This window comes from Dendrobates tinctorius, unplaced genomic scaffold (assembly GCF_039654945.1).
Source record: "Dendrobates tinctorius isolate UK_male_01 unplaced genomic scaffold, ASM3965494v1 ptg000203l, whole genome shotgun sequence".
Taxonomy (NCBI): domain Eukaryota; kingdom Metazoa; phylum Chordata; class Amphibia; order Anura; family Dendrobatidae; genus Dendrobates; species Dendrobates tinctorius.
In genome coordinates, this window is record NW_027361870.1 from 6,433,539 (window position 1) to 6,453,429 (window position 19,891).

The 19,891-nt window shown below is 47.8% G+C and overlaps 1 protein-coding gene across 1 annotated transcript in view; it reads right to left on the reverse strand.

Moving 5' to 3' along the window:
• The window catches only part of PPP3R1 (protein phosphatase 3 regulatory subunit B, alpha), a 129,160-nt gene extending 112,527 nt beyond the window's left edge, over positions 1-16,633 (reverse strand). Inside the window, exon 1 of the mRNA XM_073553791.1 lies at positions 16,605-16,633. The gene's annotated coding sequence lies outside the window, so the exon portion shown is untranslated. The remainder of the gene's footprint in view (positions 1-16,604) is intronic.
• Positions 16,634-19,891: the final 3,258 nt, after the last annotated feature.

Below are 19,891 nucleotides of genomic sequence, written 5' to 3' on the forward strand. Positions count from 1 at the left end.
GACCCGATAAGGACTTTCTTCCCAACGCGGCTCCAGTTTGTTCTGGGGGCATTGATCTAGTACAAGCACCCGGTCCCCGCTTTGGAGGTGAGGAGGCGGGGTTGCATTCTTCCCTGGGTGCTCCCAGTCTCGGAGCTTGGTGTGTACAATCCGGTGAAGAGTTTGCAGCCGATGGCGATGATTTCGGACCCAAGACGACACTCCAGTCCAGGGCTGAGGCTCTTCTGGGTCTAACTCCTCCTCCTTGATCCCTTTACCTTCTCGCCCAAACAACAGGGAATAGGGGGTATAGCCAGTCACTCGATGTACCCTATTGTTATAGACCCAAACTAATTTGGAAACGTATTCAGGCCAACAGGCCTTCTTGTCACTCCCCAGAGTGCGCAACATCTGAATCAATGTCCAATTAAATCGTTCACAAGCCCCATTCCCTTGCGGGTGATACGGTGTGGTCCGGGACTTGTCAATTCCATAGAGGTGATGTAATTCTTCCATGACTTTTCCCAAAAAACATGCTCCCTGATCAGAATGTATTCGTTGAGGACAGCCGTATACTTGTATAAAGTTTCTACAAATTGCGGAGGCAGCTGACTCTGCGGTCTGATCCCGAGAGGGGGTGACCACAGCGAACTTGGTGAAATGATCTACCATAACGAGACAGTGTTCATATCCCTGAAATGTGGGTCCAATGGTCAGATAATACACTGTTAGGAGCTCAAGGGGTGCTGAGGTCACAATAGTCTGTGTTGCGGCTCGCTGAGCGGGTGATTTGGCTAGTTCACACAAGCGGCAGGTCCGGCAAATTTCATCCACAACAGCCGGCAAGCGCGGGTGGTAAGCTTTCTGTTGCAGCCATTGCAAAGTTTTTTTTATTCCGAAATGGGCCCCTTTTTCGTGAGCCTCCCGAGGCAGTACGTGAAGTTGGGCTCCTGGCGTAACCACCTGCCAAACCATCATTGAGGTTGTTTGTGATGTTATTTTACGATACAATAATCCCTCTCGGATAACCAACCTCTCCCATTGTCGCAGCGACATAAGCAACAGGTCTTGGGTCAAATTTTGCAGTTGAGAGTCAGTGGGTAATTGCCCAGCGGCGACCCATGTCCTGAGAAGGCCAACCTCTTCGTCTTCTTGTTGCTGTTGTATCCACTTATCCCGGGATTGTTCCAGTATGCCCCTTGGGGTCTCAGAGGAAGATATCTTTTTATTGTCGGTTGTGAGCATGGTAGCAGTGAGAGCGAACAGTATTTCCGCTCCTTCCAATTCTTCGTCTCGATTCTGCCCTGGAGTTGTATTTCGAATCCTGGAGAGGGCGTCTGCATGGATATTCTCGACCCCCTTTTGTAGATAATCTTATAATTGTACTTCGCCATCCGGGCCACCCATCGTTGTTCCAGAGCCCCCAATTTGGCGTTTTCCAAATGAGCCAGCAGGTTGTTGTCAGTTCGCACTACCACCTTGGAGCCCTCTAGGTACTCTGCAAATCTCTCCGTCATAGCCCACACCACTGCGAGGAGCTCGAGCTTAAAAGAGCTGTAATTGTCAGGGTTACGCTCGGAGTCATGGAGTGAGCGACTTCCATATGAGATCACTCTCTCCCGGCCATCCTGAACCTGTGACAACACAGCCCCCAGCCCGTGAAGACTCCCGTCAGTGTGCAAGATGAACGGTTGAGAGGAATCCACATAAGCCAACACTGGGGTATCCGGGAGCGCAGCCTTGAGGTCTCGGAAGGCCTCTTCCTGAGGGTGTTGCCACTGGATTTTTCGCCCATTGGCCCCAGCGGGAGCCCTCCTCAGCAGGTCACGCAGGGCTTGAGTTCGACATGCAAAATTCTTTACGAAGCAACGGTAATATCCGGCTAACCCCAGAAAAGCCCGCACATCTTTCACCGTCTCGGGGGTAGGCCATTCCTGGATAGCAGCCACCTTCTCCCGGGATGGCCTCACACCCTCCACCGAAACGACATGACCCAGATACTCAATCTGAGAGCGAAATAGGTGGCATTTCTGAGGCTTCACCTTCAACCCGTACTTTTGCAACCGGCTGAGTACCTGTCCCAACCGCTTCAGGTGGTCCTCAAAGGTGGTGGCATAGACGATGATGTCATCCAGATAGATTAACGTAGCCTCAAAATTGAGATCTCCCAGACACCGCTCCATCAATCGCTGAAAGGTCCCGGGGGCGTTGGCCAGCCCAAACAGCATACGATTAAACTCAAACAGTCCCATGGGCAATATGAACGCCGTCTTGGCTCTATCTTCCTCTGACATGGGCACCTGCCAGTACCCACTGGCCAAGTCCAGGGTCGAAAAATATGTTGCCTTCCTCAAGGCGGACAGGGATTCTTCTATGCGTGGCAGTGGGTATGAGTCTTTAATAGTGCAAGCATTCAGTTTACGATAATCCACACAGAATCGTAGTGTACCATCTTTCTTCTGGACCAACACGATTGGGGCCGCCCAGGGGCTTTGACTTTCCCGTATCACCCCTTTTCGCAGCATTTGGGCCAGCAAAGTTTTCACCTCTTGATAGAGTTGTGGCGGAATCTGTCGATATCGTTCCCGGATAGGGGCCGCTCCTGCTGTGGGGATTTCATGAGTGATGGCGGTGGTACACCCAAAATCGTCCTCATGACTAGCAAATACTTCATGGTACTGTCCCAGCAATGTTTTTATCTGTGAAAGCTGGGCTGCAGTTAATCCAGAAAGCTTAGCCCGCATCTGCTCCAAAATATTTCGGCCCTTCTCTTGTGCCGAGACTTCATGGGCCTGTAAGGTTCGTATTGTTACTTCCCAAGGATCCTCGGGATGTACTCGTAATTGAACCGCAGGGGCTGGCAGCACTTCTTCTAAAGGCCTTACTAGTTTGGCCAGTACAGTCCGTGCTTTCAGAACGGTGTCTCGGTCTTCAAGGTTAACGCAGCGCACCAGGACGGCTCCTTTTTGCACAGTAGCCAGGGAACGGGCCACCAGTATGCCAGGAGGCAAGCTCTCTCAGTGACACCTGCACCTCCACACCCTCAAAGGGTATCGGGGCTCGAATGGGCAGGACCACCACAGTCTGTCCAGGAGGTAACACAAGCATGGGAGTCGCTGGCGTGATGACCTTACCCAGAGCCTCGCCTTCCTGGCGGTCCTGATGTACCCGTGCTCCCCGCACCAGCTGCTGGAATACCTGTCCCTGGGCTGTGCGAGAACCCCACTGCTTCAGAATCCTCTGTGTAGGGTCATTGAGCAGTAGGTTGCCGAACTCTCGGAGAACATTCATGCCTAGGGTGACGGGGTGTTGCTTATCAGCTTCTCCTTGAGTCAGTACCACCCCTCTGCGACCAAGGGATTTACCACACAGCGTCACTTGCACCCACACCGCCCCAGCTACTGGGACCAGCAGTTGGTTGACAGCTACTAGTCTGATCACGGGCCCCCACTGAGGCCTGGCTGCTTCCGGGAAGTTCTGTTGAAAGTACGTTGCAGGCATAGTGGTTACTTGTGACCCCGTGTCCACCAGGCACCGGACGGCACGGCCCTCCACTTCTGCCCAAACCACCGGATATTTTGCTACCAAAACTTCGGGACTTCCACCACCCCTAGTTGTGGTTTTCGGCTCCGAGCGGCGTCCCCCCAGCCCAGAGCCATTTAGTTTAATGGCCGCCGGGGTGGGTATCTCCCACGCTGCAGACACTCTCGGGCAAAGTGGCCTGGTTCTCCACACTCAAAACACTGGGCCTGTGTAGGCTGACCACCCCGCTGGGAGTGTGATCCCCAGGAGCCGGGGTTAAAGCTAGGTCGTCCAGTCCCGGACTCGGTTCTTCTCTTTACTTCGGCCAACTCGCCCTAATACTTTTCAGCTCTTGCTTCATTTCTTCCACCCACTGAGGTTCCTCGACTACATTCGCGGAGGCCTCCACACCTCGGACTTTCCCCATGGTGACCGCCATCCCCTGCTCCTGCTCTCGAGCACGTGCCTGACTTCCCACCTCTGAAAAATCTATTTGGGGATTCATTCTGATCTGTTCCCGTAGTGCCTGTATGACTGATGGATCTCGCAAACCAGTCACCAGTAGGTCACGTAGGGTAATGTCAACAGGTCCTGCCCCTACCCCGTCCTTTCTTTCTATAGCCGTATGCAATTCTTGGAGGACATTTATATTCTTGATCTTCTCCCCCTCTACTTGTATCCAACTAAACAAACGGGTTCTTAATTCTCCCACATCAGTAGGGTCCCCATGGGTCTGTTCTACTATCAGTAACACTTTTTCAAAAGTGTTACGGTTCCCCGAAGGTTTCAACATCACTGACCTCCGCGCCTCCCTGTCCAGTGCCATGAGTGCCACCTCGGCCTCCAGATCAGGGGTCATTGGGTGCATCCGGAAGAGCCCCCGAATCCGCTCTGTCCAGCTCCATAACATAGTTTTGGAGCCGGAAAATCTAGGCACGTTGTTCAGCATGGCCCCCAATGATATGCTGGTACGGGGACCCTCCTCATTTGTAGAGTTTACAGCTCTACCATGATCTGGGGCACCACTGTCTGTGCTTGGAGACTGCATCCTGCCGACTACGCCAAGTGTAGGGTCCTAGCAGGTTCGCAGGATGCAGTGAAGAGACACGAGACTGAGTGTGGTTTGTGGAATAAACTTTTATAAAACTGTAGCCGCAAGGCTATATTGAGCTAACAACAAATGTAAACAACAATCAGTCCACGCAGGGACTCAACAACCCTAACAACACTTTTCTTATGGTGCATGCGACTAACCCGGTTTGCCCAATTGCTATAGGCCACGTATGACCAAACTGGGGGGTCCTTATCTCATATAGTACACTTATCTTTCCAGGGGTCTGTCCGCATCACAGGCATGGCCGCGTAGAGATTGGTGATGCGGCTGCCTTGACGCCTCGATATTCCGGGGTGAAACTGGGCTCGACAGACCCTTGAAAAAGCGATGCTGGTGGGGCGCAACAGGCCCTGAAGAAACGATGATGGTGGGGCGCAGCAGGCCCTGAAGAAAACGATGACGGTGGGGCGCAGCAGGCCCTGAAGAAAGCGATGACGGTGGGGCGCAACAGGCCCTGAAGAAACGATGACGGTGGGGCGCAACAGGCCCTGCAGAAAACGATGATGGTGGGGCGCAACAGGCCCTGAAGAAATTGTGCCGATGGGCGCAACAGGCGTCCCCTTGAGACTCTCATCTCACAGCAGAGTCATGACGCAGTCTCTAAATATAACCGTTCACCAACCTCTGCTCAGGGTCCCTTAGCAAACCGGACGGGGGCCCCTACTGCCGCCTGTAGTGAGGTGGCGCCCCCTGGGGCCGGTGATGACAGGGCTGCAGCTGTGGGAGAAGGCAGGGGGGGCAGTGTCCTGACCACTGTAAAGGAATGGTCTCTAGTCGCAGCGGTCAGTGGAGGTCGTGGACTTGTCACAGCAGGGAGGGAAACAGCGGGAGCGGCTGTATGCGTCCGTATGAGGGGAGCGGCTGCCGGTGCAAGGCTCTCCCTTGTCACTAGTCGGTAAGTCCGCAGCTTTCCTTTCACAGGGCCCTGTCGGTCTCTCCAAAACACAACGTTCGCTCCCTCGGTCCTCTCTGTCTCACCTGACTTCTTGTGTGTTGTCTGGCTCTCTCTCAACTGCCACTTCAGCGCGCCCCCTGCTCCTGTTAAGCTTGCCCCGCCCCCCTGTTTCCCTGACAACTTCAGTCAAGTCTTTTCTTTTACTGTCCTCCCAGCATCATTCCCTCAGGAACCCTGATGGCGATCCCCTGGGCACCTGCCCCTTCACTGTCTGGGAGTCCTCCTCCCCACAAGTGTGTGACCTTTTGATTGTCAGACAGTAATATATTTTCTGGACTCCTCACCCTTTGTGTTTAATGAGTGGTGGCAGCAGCGTTAAATCGGGGTGTGCCGAATGTGTCTGGGTGTGGTTTATGCTCACTTTATAGGCCTAAAACAGAGGTTGAGCGCTGGATTGAGTGAGAGGAGATAAATTAACCCTTGCAGGCACACCCCACGTCACATGCCAAGTGTGTATGTGACAGGTAGGGGATTTGTCACCCCCCCCATCAAGAGCCATAACTTGATTTGTCAATACAGCTGATTGTGGGGCAATTTGGGAAAAAAACTGAAATTCTGTCATCTGTTTCCAGGTTTTGCATTTATGGCATTTATTCTGCAGTAAAAACTTGGCAGCATGATTCTCCAGGTCAGTATAATTATAGCAATACAGAACTTCCTGACATTTACACTACCTGTACGTCATGATAGGGAAGAACTTCCCGACCAAAGCAGTACATGTACGTCACGGCGATCGCCAGTGCACAGGGTGCTGTGCATGTGTGATCACCACCAGGTGTCAGCTGATTTTGACAGCTGACACTCGGCTCTCAGTGCTAGGAGCGGTGCACGCACTGCTCCCCGCGCTTTAACCCACTAAATGCTGCGATCGCAAAATTTAGCGAGCAGTCAAAGCGAAGAAAGCCCCTCTGCCCTTGGATCAGAGACCCTGCGGGGTCCCTATTGTAGTCATGTTGACCCAATGTTGTCATGACAACATCCAGGTCAATAGGCACTAGCAAGTTAGATCATGATCTAACTAACTTATGTCCGCAGGGCTGACAGATAATGTTCCTGCATTGCTATACCTTATAACTGTGAGCAGACTGCACACAGTGAGAGTCCCATAGTGGGACTAAGTAAAAAAGTTGTAAATATTTTTATTAAATCATAGCATCAAAAAATAAACCGTTTATACTCGTGTATAGCTGAGTTTTTCAGCACATTTTGTTGTGCTGAAAACGCCCCCCTCGGCTGATACATGTGTCAATTGTCCTAGAACGACAGCGGGGGAGGGGAAGCGGCGGAGCAGCGGGTCACAGAGGCAGGAGCCGGGGTGGCTGTGGCTAAAGCCTGTGCTGCTGCTAAAAAGAAATGAATATTCAATTCTCTGTAATAGTGCACAGCGACAGCGGCCGGCTTCCAGCACACATCCTACTTACCTTGCCTGCGCATACTCACTGCATCTTGTTCGTTATGGCCAAGCAGTCACGTGGCCCTGCTCATTAAGGTAATGAATATTCATGCCTCTCCACTCCCATAGGTGTGGAGTCAATATTCATTACCTTAATGAGTGGGGCCACATGATCGCTCGGCAGGAAGAGCTGCTGGCGCCTGAGCGAGATGCAGCGAGGGCGCGCAGGCAAGGTAAGTAGGATGGTTTTTTTGGTTTTTATTCTTATAGGAACCATGCATACAAGCATTTAATGCCAGTACAGGCCCATCTGCAAAGCATGTATGCTGTATAGATTCTGGTGCAAGCAGTCATATGACAATTAACAAGAATTTCTCCACTGATCTTAATGAAAGCAAGTCAGAAAAGGTCATCTTAGCTAATGGTCACTGTTATGATTGAGTCACCGAGGAGGAAAAAGCAAAACACGAGCTCAGCCCAGAAAATCAGAGAGGTTGGAAATTAGCGGATTGCAGACCACTAATCCTATCACACAACTAGCAGTAGCCATGGAGTGTTCCTACGGTGATCCTAGACACCTCGTCAAAGCCGGAGATCTAAATAAGCCTAAAGAGAGAAAAGGGAAAAACTGACTGCCCCAGAGCAGACCCCAAAGCAATAGGCAGCCCCCAACATATAATGATGGTGAAGCAAGATGAAAACACTAACACAGATAGAAAGATAGGTTGAGCAAATGATGGGGCCCAAGCTAACTAAAAAGGACAGGACAGAAAAGCTGCTGTCTGCAATCCGAGAAAACCCTGCTAAAAATATTACCAACACAACTGATAAGCAAAATGGACCCTGAAGTCACTAGACTTCAAACCCTATATCAGAACTCAGAATATTCTGAAAGCAGAGCAAAAGAGAACACTGATAAAGGAATAAGGATCCAGCACATCCCCCGGCCGGGGATGGCTGAACTAAAAAAACAAGGTAAACAAAACCAAAACTAATAAGTTCAATAGCAGAGCAAAACTTATCTTTGGGAAGCAGGAATCAGACTGGTCTCCAAGAATCCAGCAGAGAAATCACCAGCCACTCAGAAGGGCGTCGGCTGCTTATATCCAGTCTGGAGTTCCTGTTACCCAGTCACAATCCACCAGATCAGGTGTTTGGTTTCTTTCATCCAAATCAGCCTCACTACCTTCCTTCACCAGAAGAGGGAGATCCTCGGACACAAAAGGTGAATGAACAGATGAGCTCACAACAGGTCACTATATGACTTCAGGAGGAGTAGGAGACAGCTACCTCCACTGTCCAGTTTCCTCAGCACAAAGCAGACAAATCCCAATAAAGGATGTTCTCTATGTTCCCAGCCTTGAAAACAATCTTCTGTAAGTAAAGAAGCTCACGCGAAAGGGGAATGTAGTTACTTTGAAAGATAACAGTTGCATCATCTCAAAGAAGGGTCACACTCTAGCAGAAGGAAAAATGCAAGATGAACTTTATCAGGTAAAATGCAAAGAAAGAATGTACAGTGCTAGACAAGATCTACATAAGAACTGTATCCATGTATGGCACAGACGGCTTGGGCAGAGACCCAGAAGCAGTAAGGAAGCTAGCTCAACTTGCAAATGGTATTGAAATCAACCAGTGTAGCCAAATGATGAAGTGCGCTAGCTGTCTTAAAGGGAAAATGTCCTTATAATCCTTTCCTAAGATAAGCACCACTAGATCTGCACAGCCAATGGATCTGATACATACAGATGTATGTGGTCCAATGAGTGTTCAAACTGCTAGCAAGAAGAGACATTTTCTCACATTTATTGATGACTACTCCAGATATACAGTCGCCTACCTGCTTCACAGTAAGGATGAAGTTCCACAGAAACTTGAAGAAAATCTTGCTTTAGTGTTTAACAAATTTGTAAGACTGCCAAAAGCCCTGCGTGCAGATAATGGAACCGAATATACAAGTGGTAAGGTGCAAACCATTTTGAAAAAAAGGATGGAATCATGTTCCAGACTACCATTCCATACAACCCAGAACAAAATGGCATTGCAGAGAGAAATAACCGTACACTCTGTGAAAGTAGAAGTATGTTGTTTGATGCGAATCTATCTACAACGTATTGGGGAGAAGCCATCATGACAGCTTGCTATCTTCAAAACAGAGTGCCAGGTAAAGCCACAAATATAACTCCATATGAGCTATGGAACCACGAGAAGCCTAACCTGAAGCACCTCAGAATATTTGGAAGCAAAACGTTTGTGTATGTTCCCAAAGAAAAATGTTCCAAGTGGGAAACACATGCAAAGCAAGGAGTCCTGGTGGGCTATAGCGAAACTCAAAAAGGATACAGAATCCTGCACCCAAAGACCAACACAGTAACAATCAGCAGAGATGCAGTGATAGATAAACTCTGTATCACTCAGATTCCATGAAGTTACACCAATTATTCAACCTAAGAAGCAAGACCAAAAATCGCAATCACCAAACCCAGACACCGAAAAGGAAAACACTGAAGTGTGGATAAGCTCTGAAGCTACTAAGGAAGACACAGAAGAACCAAGTCAACCTCCAGTCAGGAGACCAGAAAGGCCAAACAAAGGTATCCCAGCTAGATAACTGTTATGCCCGCTCACCCGTCTTCTCGCCCGGCCGCTCCCGCCTCCCGCCGCGCTCCCGACATGGCCCTGATCCGCGCCCTGTCTGCCTTCTCGGGGTCGCGGTGCGTTGGGGGTTCGCGCATGCGCAGCAGCGCTCATCTCACCACTGAGCCTCCTGGGAGGTCGTGATCTGGTGGCTCCGCCCCAACATGGCAGCGCCCACCAGGTATTTCTTCTCGGCGTCTCCTCCGGTAAGATGCCTGTACGTCTTGTGCGGTGGCGCCAGCTTCTTGCTCAGCTTCACTCCTTGTCCTCAGGCCCCTGTACTCTGACCCTGCCTGTCAGTCCTGTACTCTGACCCTGCCTGTCAGTCCTGTACTCTGACCGTGCCTGTCAGCTCCTGTACTCTGACCCTGCCTATCAGCTCCTGTACTCTGACCCTACCTGTCTGTCCTGTACTCTGACCCTGCCTGTCAGTCCTGTAGTCTGACCCTGCCTGTCAGTCCTGTACTCTGACCCTGCCTGTCAGCTCCTGTACTCTGACACTGTCCGTCAGCCCCATATCTCTGCCAGTACCTGTCAGTCCTGTGCTCCCTTGTCTCAGTTTTATCCTTCTTCTTTTTCAGCATCAGCCCCCAGCCTGCCCTGTGCCTCCCGTGGTCCTCCGCTTTTGGTACCTGTTGGTACACACCTACGCTCCGGCTTCACGTCGGCCTTTCTCCTCTACTTTCCTGTGCTGCCATAAGTCGCCCCTTTGGCTCCGGCCGTTGTGGTCCCATCTCTCTTGGGCCTGCCCCTAACTTTCCCTTTATAGGGGGACCACATCACCAGGTCCGCTCGCCCTCGTGGGCTCTGGAGTCATGACCCAGAGGGTCCACTTTTGGGTTCCCCTTAGAACCCTCACAATAACTTTCTTATATGGTCAGAACACTTCCTAAACCAGTTTGGAACGTCAGAAGCCAAAGGTGCATCAACACCAATGGATCCATCCTACTTCAAGTTGGAAGGAGAAGAAGATCTGCTATCCAGCAATGAGAATTACATACAAGCAGTGGGGGTGCTTCTGTACATAGCAACCACAATTTGTCCGGATATCACAGCCACAGTTAGAATTCTCTACCGACGTGTAAGCAAGCCACGCCAAGAGACTGGAATGCAAATAAGAGGATTCTTCAATATCTTAAAGAAAATCAAAGGCTAAATCTTAAGATATTCGCATCAGGAGATCTCACTCTCAGAGGTTATGTGGATGCAGATTGGGCTGGAGATTCAAGTGATCGGAAATCAACAAGTGGTCACTTGTTCAAGTTAGGAGAAAATTCAATTTCTTGTTCCAGCAGAAAACAAGTGTCAGTCGCATTATCTTCTACAGAAGAAGAATGTAGGTCTGCTTATGCAAGTCAAGAAGTAATTTGGTTGAAACAACTTTTTCAAGTTTGTGAACAGAATTGCAATGGGACTAACAGGATAAGTAGTTGTTGATTGGGGGTCTTGGAATATGTTTGGTTCAACAACTCCATTCTTGTCTATGAGTGTTTAGTTGCTAGATTTGTATGTGGGTCGCCCTCACACCCAGGGCTGTGGGGTACTCGGTACCGGGCCCGGGGGTTCTCAATGGGAGTTGTCACGGTAGCTGTGACCCGTCCAGTGGCCCTGGGTGCCCATTGTAAATGTTCAGTGTGAATGAATAAGTTGTGACGCCACCTGTGGTGTTCGGCAATGTAGAGGTTAAGCCGACGCTGCAGACAGATCCTCTGGGACAGATGGTGTGGTGCAGCAGTGATGGTATAGCCCTCCACAGGCAGGACTGTAGTCCCAGGACAGAGTGGATGTAGTGACACTTAGATGGTGTAGTGTCAGGCGTACTGGATGTAGCAGTGCCGGGCAGGTTGACACAGGAATAAGTGGATGACACCAGAGCATGTAGTTCCAAAGCTTTACTCACAGTCTGTAGCGTCTCAAGAGCCCGCATCGGTGCCGTGTCCTCCGGGTCAGGAGCTCAGTCAACCTCCAGGCAAGATGAAGCACTCCTTTCCAACACTCCTCCAACATATGTGCCTTTTCTGAACGTCTCCCTCTTAGCGCCTTTAGTGAAGTCCTCACAGTACTGAGTTACACTGGAGTTCCTCCTGTCAGATGTTCCTATGAACTCTACTTGTACGGCAGACAGCTGTAGCCTGCTTCGGGGACTCTCTGCTTCTAAGTCCCAGATCTCTATCTCATTGCTGTTGTGCCCCCCCAGTCTGGTGTGGGAATAAAGTGTTCATAAACTTCTATTCCTCGGTGTCTGTTGCGGGACCATAAGAATCCAAACAACCTCGGGGACCGGACCCCGGCCTTGCTCTTAGAACTAGGGAAGGGTTCTCTTCTAGCCCTGCTCCCCTGGTTCTCTTCCTCTCCTCACGTTCCGTACTAATCCTTTCCTTCTTTTGGAGATTCAGGCTTTCCTTCAGTGTTTCTTTCCTGTGCCAGCGGACCCAGATTACTGAGGTCGGCTGCAGCACTTTCCTTCTCCCATCCCACTCTGGGGATCTCCTTCCACAGGTCCGACCTCGTCAGACTCCTGTGACTAACTGTCTAAATTCTATCCTCTTCCCGCTCTTTTGGTGCAATCTAAACTCCACCCGCCTCCCAGCACGCTTTGTGTTCCAAGCAGGGAGCCACCAAAGGGTGCTTTGCTACACTACTCTATTCTGTGGGGTGCAGGTGTTGGAGTGTGGTCAGGGGTCTACACCTTACCTGGATGGTGGGGTACTACACCTCCGGAGGAGTTGCAGTACCTCTGTGGTGACTAAACCCTTAGGGGTGCCACATACGCTGTTAATAAAGTTAGAACCAAAAAGAAAAAAAAACACTCCCAGAGGCTCACACAGGGATAGCATGTGACTGTTATGTCCTGTTTTTTTCCTGTGTGTGTATGAGTGAAGCATCCTGCTGCAGATGTTGCACAAATAGCGACACACAAATGATTTATTCCTGATCTTTTAAGCTTATCATATATTGTTCCTTATTGTTCCTGAATAAAGAAGCTCTGTTATCACACACTTGGAGAGTATCCTCAATAATCCGCTGCCAACATATCACCACATGAAGACCCCCCCACAGGCCGCCCCGGAGCAAGGGCATATCATTAACTCAAAACTGAAAATACAGATTAAACAATAACCACAAGACGTATTTCATCATCCAAGGTATCACTGCAATCAGTATAATGGCACCGAACAGTCACTGTGTGTAGGTTACTGTGCACAATCCTGCTGACAGGTCCCTTTTAACCCTTATAACTTCCTTACAAAAGAAAAATAATGCAAGTCATATCAAAGAAATTTTACTGCCATCATAAAATACAATATGTCATGAAAAAAAAAGCCTCCAAGTCCGTGGGATTCGTTGTAGCTTTCCAGAGTTATTACCGCAAGTGACACTGGTGAGAATTGTAAAATTTTGCCCAGTCATGAAGGTGAAAACAAGCTCAGCGGTGAATGGGTTAAAAGGTAATCTGTCTATATGGGCATGTCTATAAGGGCATGAAGGTCATATGAAGCTGAATAAAAAGATACCATGACATCTGCTATCCGATTTCTTATTCCAGAGATATCCATGTTTTTCTTCCATGTAAATGAGCTGTTCCTGGCTATTGGGAGGATACTACTGTACATGAGAATCCAAGCCTCCAGAGATTAATTTTAAATTAATTTTGTCAAATTTGTTTGAAGGTTTAACCCCTTATGTTATTGCAAAAAAACATACACGCGCACATAGGCACACACCTCAACATAGGGGGTTTAACCTTCAAGTAAAACTACTTTCTAATTTGTTTTCATGACATAGGAGGAGGCCATTTTGCCTATTTACAGCATTTCAAGAGATTCTTTACACCACCACAGCAGTTTGTAAGAGTCCTATGCTGAACCTGCAGTTCCCAGTTCTTTGGGAGCTACTTTGCCAGTATGGCCATTACTGATCTCTTCTGTCTGACACTCAAACTCCCACCTGGGGCACTCTTCATCTTATGCACTATGTCCCGCTTAGGCCGATTACCTAGAGTTATACTTTAGGCCGTTCTACTAGGTATCCTGACCCAGGACCAGAACCTGCTTCAGATTGATCACTGTTCCTTCAGTCACTTCTCTGCTCAGGATATTGCTATCCCCCGACTCTGTTTTTTCTGTCATAAGGAACACCCATATCAAGCGGCACTGCTCACACTAGACCTTAGGTCTTTCCTCTGTTTACACTGGACCCTTTCTGACAAGAACTGTCTGTTATAATAATTGTAATAAAGTCCTTTCTTTTGTGTGCATCGGTGTATGTGTATATATATATATATATATATATGTGTGTGTATATACCCATGCGTGTATGTATGGGTGTGTGTATGTGTGTATATATATGTATGTATGTATCTATGCACATGACTGCATATATGCCATTTATTTTTGCTTAAGACTTTGAAACTCTTTTCAGCTGATGTAATACATGGGTGTTACTTTTGGGTGTTACTTTTTGTGAACGTTAGCTGGCTTTCCTTGTCTTGCATGACTTCTCTGCTAACGTAGATAAGAAGAATTTCTAACAAGCTCAGCATATTGTATGTACTCTTTTTTTGCAAATGTAGTGTTTTCAACGCCTTTTGGCTTTGTTATTTAAACTCTTAAGAATATGTATTGAGTTAGACAGAGGACGGCCCACACCTGGTGTGGCTGTCATTCTCTCTCCATGCCGGCATGTCCAATAAAGAAGCATCTCACTTATTCAGGTCTGGACGATTTCTAATTGGAACATAGAAACTCCCATGACACTGTCTCTTGTTCCTTCAACTTAGCCCATCCCACTCTGGGCTAGTCCCAACCATTAACAGTTCCTGTGAACTATCTGTTGCAGAATACTATTCCAACACCATAACATTTCACATCACGTATCAAAATAATTTTCAAACAAGTGTTCTTCAAGGGGGAACATGGGGAATATGTTCATCTTCTTACAATGGTCATGCTGTCCATCTAAACATCTTCGATATGTAAAGTGTTGAGTTGAAATAAAGTTCATGGTCTAAGAGGTAAAAGGCAGGAGTACTAATTAACCACTGTGCCACAAAGCCACCATTAAGTTTTAAAACCTGGAGTAAAGTATAAACTCTATTGGACTAATTGAAGGAACACTAAATATAGCAATTAATGTTTGACAAACAAAATCTATTTGTTCTTGTGATTTGTTAAGGCCCCTATACACATTAGACTAAAACCCAGTATCAACAGTACAAATTTGAAAAAAGCTGAATCCTTATTTCCCTGTCAATCCTTGTGTTCTTCAAGATAAGCAACAGTCATGAGTCCAGTACTAGCGCTCAGAACAAAGGAATGCTTGGTACAGTGAGCATTAATGATAGCTAGACAAGATCGTAGGCTGGAAGCTGGTACGGTTGGCTACTACCATCATGTAAAGGGTCTGGGGTGCTTTAGTCTGCACGATTTCAACAATTGTGTGCTCCAATGAGTTTGAAGCTAATAAAGGGAATCTGTCACCTCATTTTTGGCCTATTAGCTGCGGCCACCGCCATCAGGGGCTTATCTACAGCATTCTGTAGTAAGCCCCTGATGTAACCTGAAAGATAAGAAAAACAAGTTAGGTTATACTCACCGGGGGGGGCGGGGGCCGGTGTAGTGGGTGTCGCAGTCCGGTCCGGCGCCTCCCATCTTCTAGCGATGATGTCCTCCTTCTCACTTCTGCCGCGGCTCCTGCTCAGGCGTACTTTATCTGCCCTGTTGAGGGCAGAGTAAAGTACAGCAGTGCGCAGGCGCCGAGAAAGGTCAGAGAGGTCCGGCGCCTGCGCACTGCAGTACTTTACTCTGCCCTCAACAGGAGAGAGAAAGTATGCCTGCGCAGGAGCCGCGGAAGAAGTGAGAAGGAGGACATCATCGCTAAAGGATGGGAGGAGCCGGACCGCGACACCCATCGGACCGGACACCCGGGTGAGTATAATCTAACTCTTTTTTCTTATCTTTCAGGTTACATCTGGGGCTTATCTACAGCATTACCGAATGCTGTAGATAAGCCTCTGATGGCAGTGCCGGCAGCTCATAGAGTGAAAATGGTGTGACAGATTCCCTTTAAGCCTCCTGCTGACCGGTTACATCTTCAGCTGGTGGATGACTGAAGCCCGTTACACATGGCTTTGCATTACACATTATATGAACATGAAACAATATTCATCTTATCTGTTACTTTAATAGAAGATACCTATAGGATTTTACATTTGGCCCTGGGGCATGGTCATTATTTGTTGTACACGATTCTTTTTTTAAAAAAAAAAAGCCAGTAGAGAACATATCCTAATTTTCTAGATAGGTTGCTTCTCGTGCAACATACAGCTCATTAGGCATCCAAAAAAAAAAAGCCTCTAAATGCCACAGAATGGTGCGTGGTCTGTTATATGTTTGGGGTGGATTGTTCTGACCTGTAAGCAACACTAGTATTGTGAGAAAAGAGGGAGACACAAGCGCAATATAGGGTCTTATCCCACAAATAAAGTAAGCGGTTTGACAAAAACTGCTCACCTGGTAGTAGGTATTCAAAGCATGTATAGATAAGGGCTGCTGCAGATCCACAAGTCGGTCACCGACTATCTGAAACAGAGCTCTGCAAAGGAATACGTGGATTTCGTCCGCGCTGCCCAAATGATGAAATTCCAGAAGGTTAATAAAGTTTGCCAGTGGTTTATTCTACGCGTTTCAAGGTTTTTTGCAACCTCTTCTTCAGGTGGTATTTCCTGGAATTTCATCATTTGGGCAGCGCGGACGAAATCCACGTATTCCTTTGCAGAGCTCTGTAAGCAACACTGACATCTCATGGATGCCACTTTTATATATTTGCCCCAATGTGCAGCCTAAAACTCGTAACGCTCTCCTACACTTTTCATGATCATAACATTCCCCTGACTACTGTAAGTTTACGGCATTACTGTTTTCACTAGAGATTCTCATCTCAGTTTCTTGCTACAATACCATATTAAACCATATACAAAAAAAAAGTTCCCGAAAATTACTTACACGACTCCTGCGTTTTGTGTGTAGTATTTCTTCTTTGCTTTGCACCGTTTGTTGTGAAAAGACTCACCCTACAACTTGTGTTATCCTTGTGTTTCCAGCCCTTTACCTTTCCTTAGGTCTCTCCTCCTCCTTTTGCACTTTGGAACACAACTTTGTGACTTCTTCCTCCCTTACACTCTGCACACATTTTATTTGTAAACTTGTAAACTTAACTCAAGTGCCATAAAATAGAATCACTGCTTCCCGTGTTGACCCAGGAGACACCAGGGTTGTGATTGTAGTGCGAGGTTAGTACGGCCGGGTGACATGTTTACAGCAGTAAGTTCCTATTATAACGTTATGCTGTACTCTTGGGATCCCATTATTAATCCTATTTTTATGTATCTGGAATTTTAGAGATGTAAAAAAATTGTGATGTTTTAATTTAATGGGAGCTTATATTATAAAGTAGATATGGGGTAACTTTAGTCCAGTAAAGTAGATAGTAACATGATCTTATGCAACTGGCATTTTTATTGTGATGATCACTATCTTTAGCTGTCATTCAGTTGCACCGCTTCCTGCGTTGGTGAACAGTATGGCTTTACATGTAGAAATACTTTATTTGCTGACTTCTAGACTTGTGACCACATGAGTCCACTATATTAATGAGGGTGGGCAACTCCTCATCTTTAACATTTTTTCTTAAAATCAAGTTTTAAAATGATCTTTTAATAAAAGCCTTCCAAAACAGTTTAATAGTTGCAGTCACCCGTCTGCCACTTTTTTCACGTACCTGTCATTGATGACGTGAAGTACATGCATCAGATGTAGATTTGAGGGCAATCTAACACCAGTGTACGATATGTCCATGATCATGTGCCGTACATTGGGCAGGGTTACTATTCTCATCTACTGAGCTTCAACCAAGCTGGCAAGTGTGCTCACTGGTCAAACTGCACATAAGCTCGATCAGTTTCCCATTTGAGACAATATGGGATTTGCACATTTTAGTGTGCAGCCCTTGGAAAACTTGGAGCTACAAAGCCGTAATAAATAAATTTGGAGCGGCATACAAGTTTTTTAAATAAATTGGAGAATCTGTAGTGGCTCTCAACAGAAGCCACCAACATGTCAGCAAAGCCTAAAGACTACTGACTAAAGTTAGCCAAACCCTTCAAAATCAGCAAGATCATTCGACAGTCAAATGGGGAGCTCCTGACAGATCGTCCTGGAGAGAAGGACCTGAGATGACTAGGGATGAGCGAGCATATTCGTGGGTATTCGGTACTCGGCGAGTAATGCGGTACTCGTGGTACTCGGAACATTGCGAGTATTTCACTACTCGCCTCGCACTATTCAGTTCTCCCGCCCAGCAGTTGCCAATCACAGTAATGCGGCACCCTTCTTGGTTGTAGGCGGCATTACTATGATTGGCTGGCCGCCCAGCATTCTATGAGTCATCATAGCCTGGCACTAAGCCCTGCCGTCGCCATTTTCTGCACATTGCATGCAGAACACATCTAGTGTAGGGAGAGTGTGAGCAGCTGCTAGGGAGAGTTGTGTTTTTTGGTGCAAATCATCCAGAAATCGTCCGTGAAACCCAAAAGCTCTTTTCAGAGCTGAAAGTATAAGGTCAGGGACTGAGTAGTGACCATTTTCCCAGCTTTTTTTGAGGCCACATTTACCCCTACAGGGCGCTGTTGCGGTGCTGTGTTCACATAATCACAGCGAATAGTACGCACGCACGGTACTGCACAACTGACACGCAGCCAGCACCGCTGTCTTGTGTGGTGTCTGGGCTGCGTATTCTTGCCTTAAACCTCAGGGCAGTTTTTTTGTGCTGTTGCGGTCCTGTGTTCACATAATCACAGCGAATAGTACACATGCACGGTACTGCACAACTGACACGCAATAAATTCAATGAAAAGATCCAGCTCACCAGAAACAGCATCCTGACATCGGAGCACGAGACCGCTGTGTCAAAGCGCTTGATTTAAAACAATGAAGAAAGGAATGTCCAGCTCCACGATGTAGTGAATACATAAATCCTTTTATTCACTTAGTCACTTCAAAGGTGAGGTTAAAAGGCCAGCATAGAAAAACAAGGCTTGCGTTCTCAACGCGTTTCTGATGACTTTGCACCCTTAGTCATGACACGCAGCCAGCAACGCTGCCTTGTGTGGAGTCTGGGGTGCGTATTCTTGCCTTAAACCTCAGGGCAATTTTTTAGTGGCAGCACTGCTGTCTGGTGTGGTTACTGGGGTGCGTAATCTCACCTTAAACCTCAGGGCAATTTTTTTCTGCTGCTGCGGTGCTGTTTGTAAAACACAAAGCAGTACTAGGTTGTAGTGCTACCTTCCACAAAGCACTAACTGCTCCTTGTTCCCCAATATCTGCATCTGAACATCTGCAACTATGGCAGAAAAATCCAAAATTCATAAAACGGCTGTTGTGAAGGGACAGGGACGTGGACGCGGGGTCGTTGGTGCCCAACAAGGCACAGAGTCTGGGAGATCGAAGAAGGTTGATGCATCTAGGCGAAATTTCCTGGTCTGGAACATAAACGGGCCTGGAAGCCAGAAGAACAAGAGCAGATACTGTCTTGGATGGCTGTTAAGGCCTCAATGAAATGTTCTAGCAGCATAGTAGCACCCAATCGTCCATGACAAAACAGTCTACTGTCCATACAGATAACGCTGGGTCATCCTATTCTCAACCTGTTCCTATTTCATCACCCAGTCAGGAGTCACAGGAAACATTTGACCCCAACCTTGGTCACTCCGAGGATCTGTTTGATCCATTTCCTTGCATTGCCTCTGGCCTCTCACCGCATGACATTGAAGAGGAACGTGAGGGGGTATAGTCTGTTAAAGATGGCCAAATATTTGAAACCCCACATCCAGAAGAAAGTCACTTTCATCCACGTGATATATCGGGTGAAGAGGTGGCGGCTGATGGTGATGACACACAGTTGCAATCTGGCCAGTCGCCAATATCAACACAGAAGGAGGATGACATGGACGACGAGGTGGTCGATGATGAGACCACCGATCCGACCTGGGCCATTGGCACGCATAGCCAGCACAGCAGCACAGAGGATGAAGGTGGATACGTAGCACCAACAAAGGCACCAAGGGCTACTGGTTTGAGCAGAGTGCGAAGTGTGTCAACTTTTGCCAAGAGCAATTCCTCAGTGCCCCAAGTCAAGGCAAGGGTGCGTTCAGCCGCTGTCTGGAAATTTTTTTCCGATAGTCCTTCTGAACCAAATGTTGTCATCTGTAGGATCTGTCATAGGAAGCTGAGCA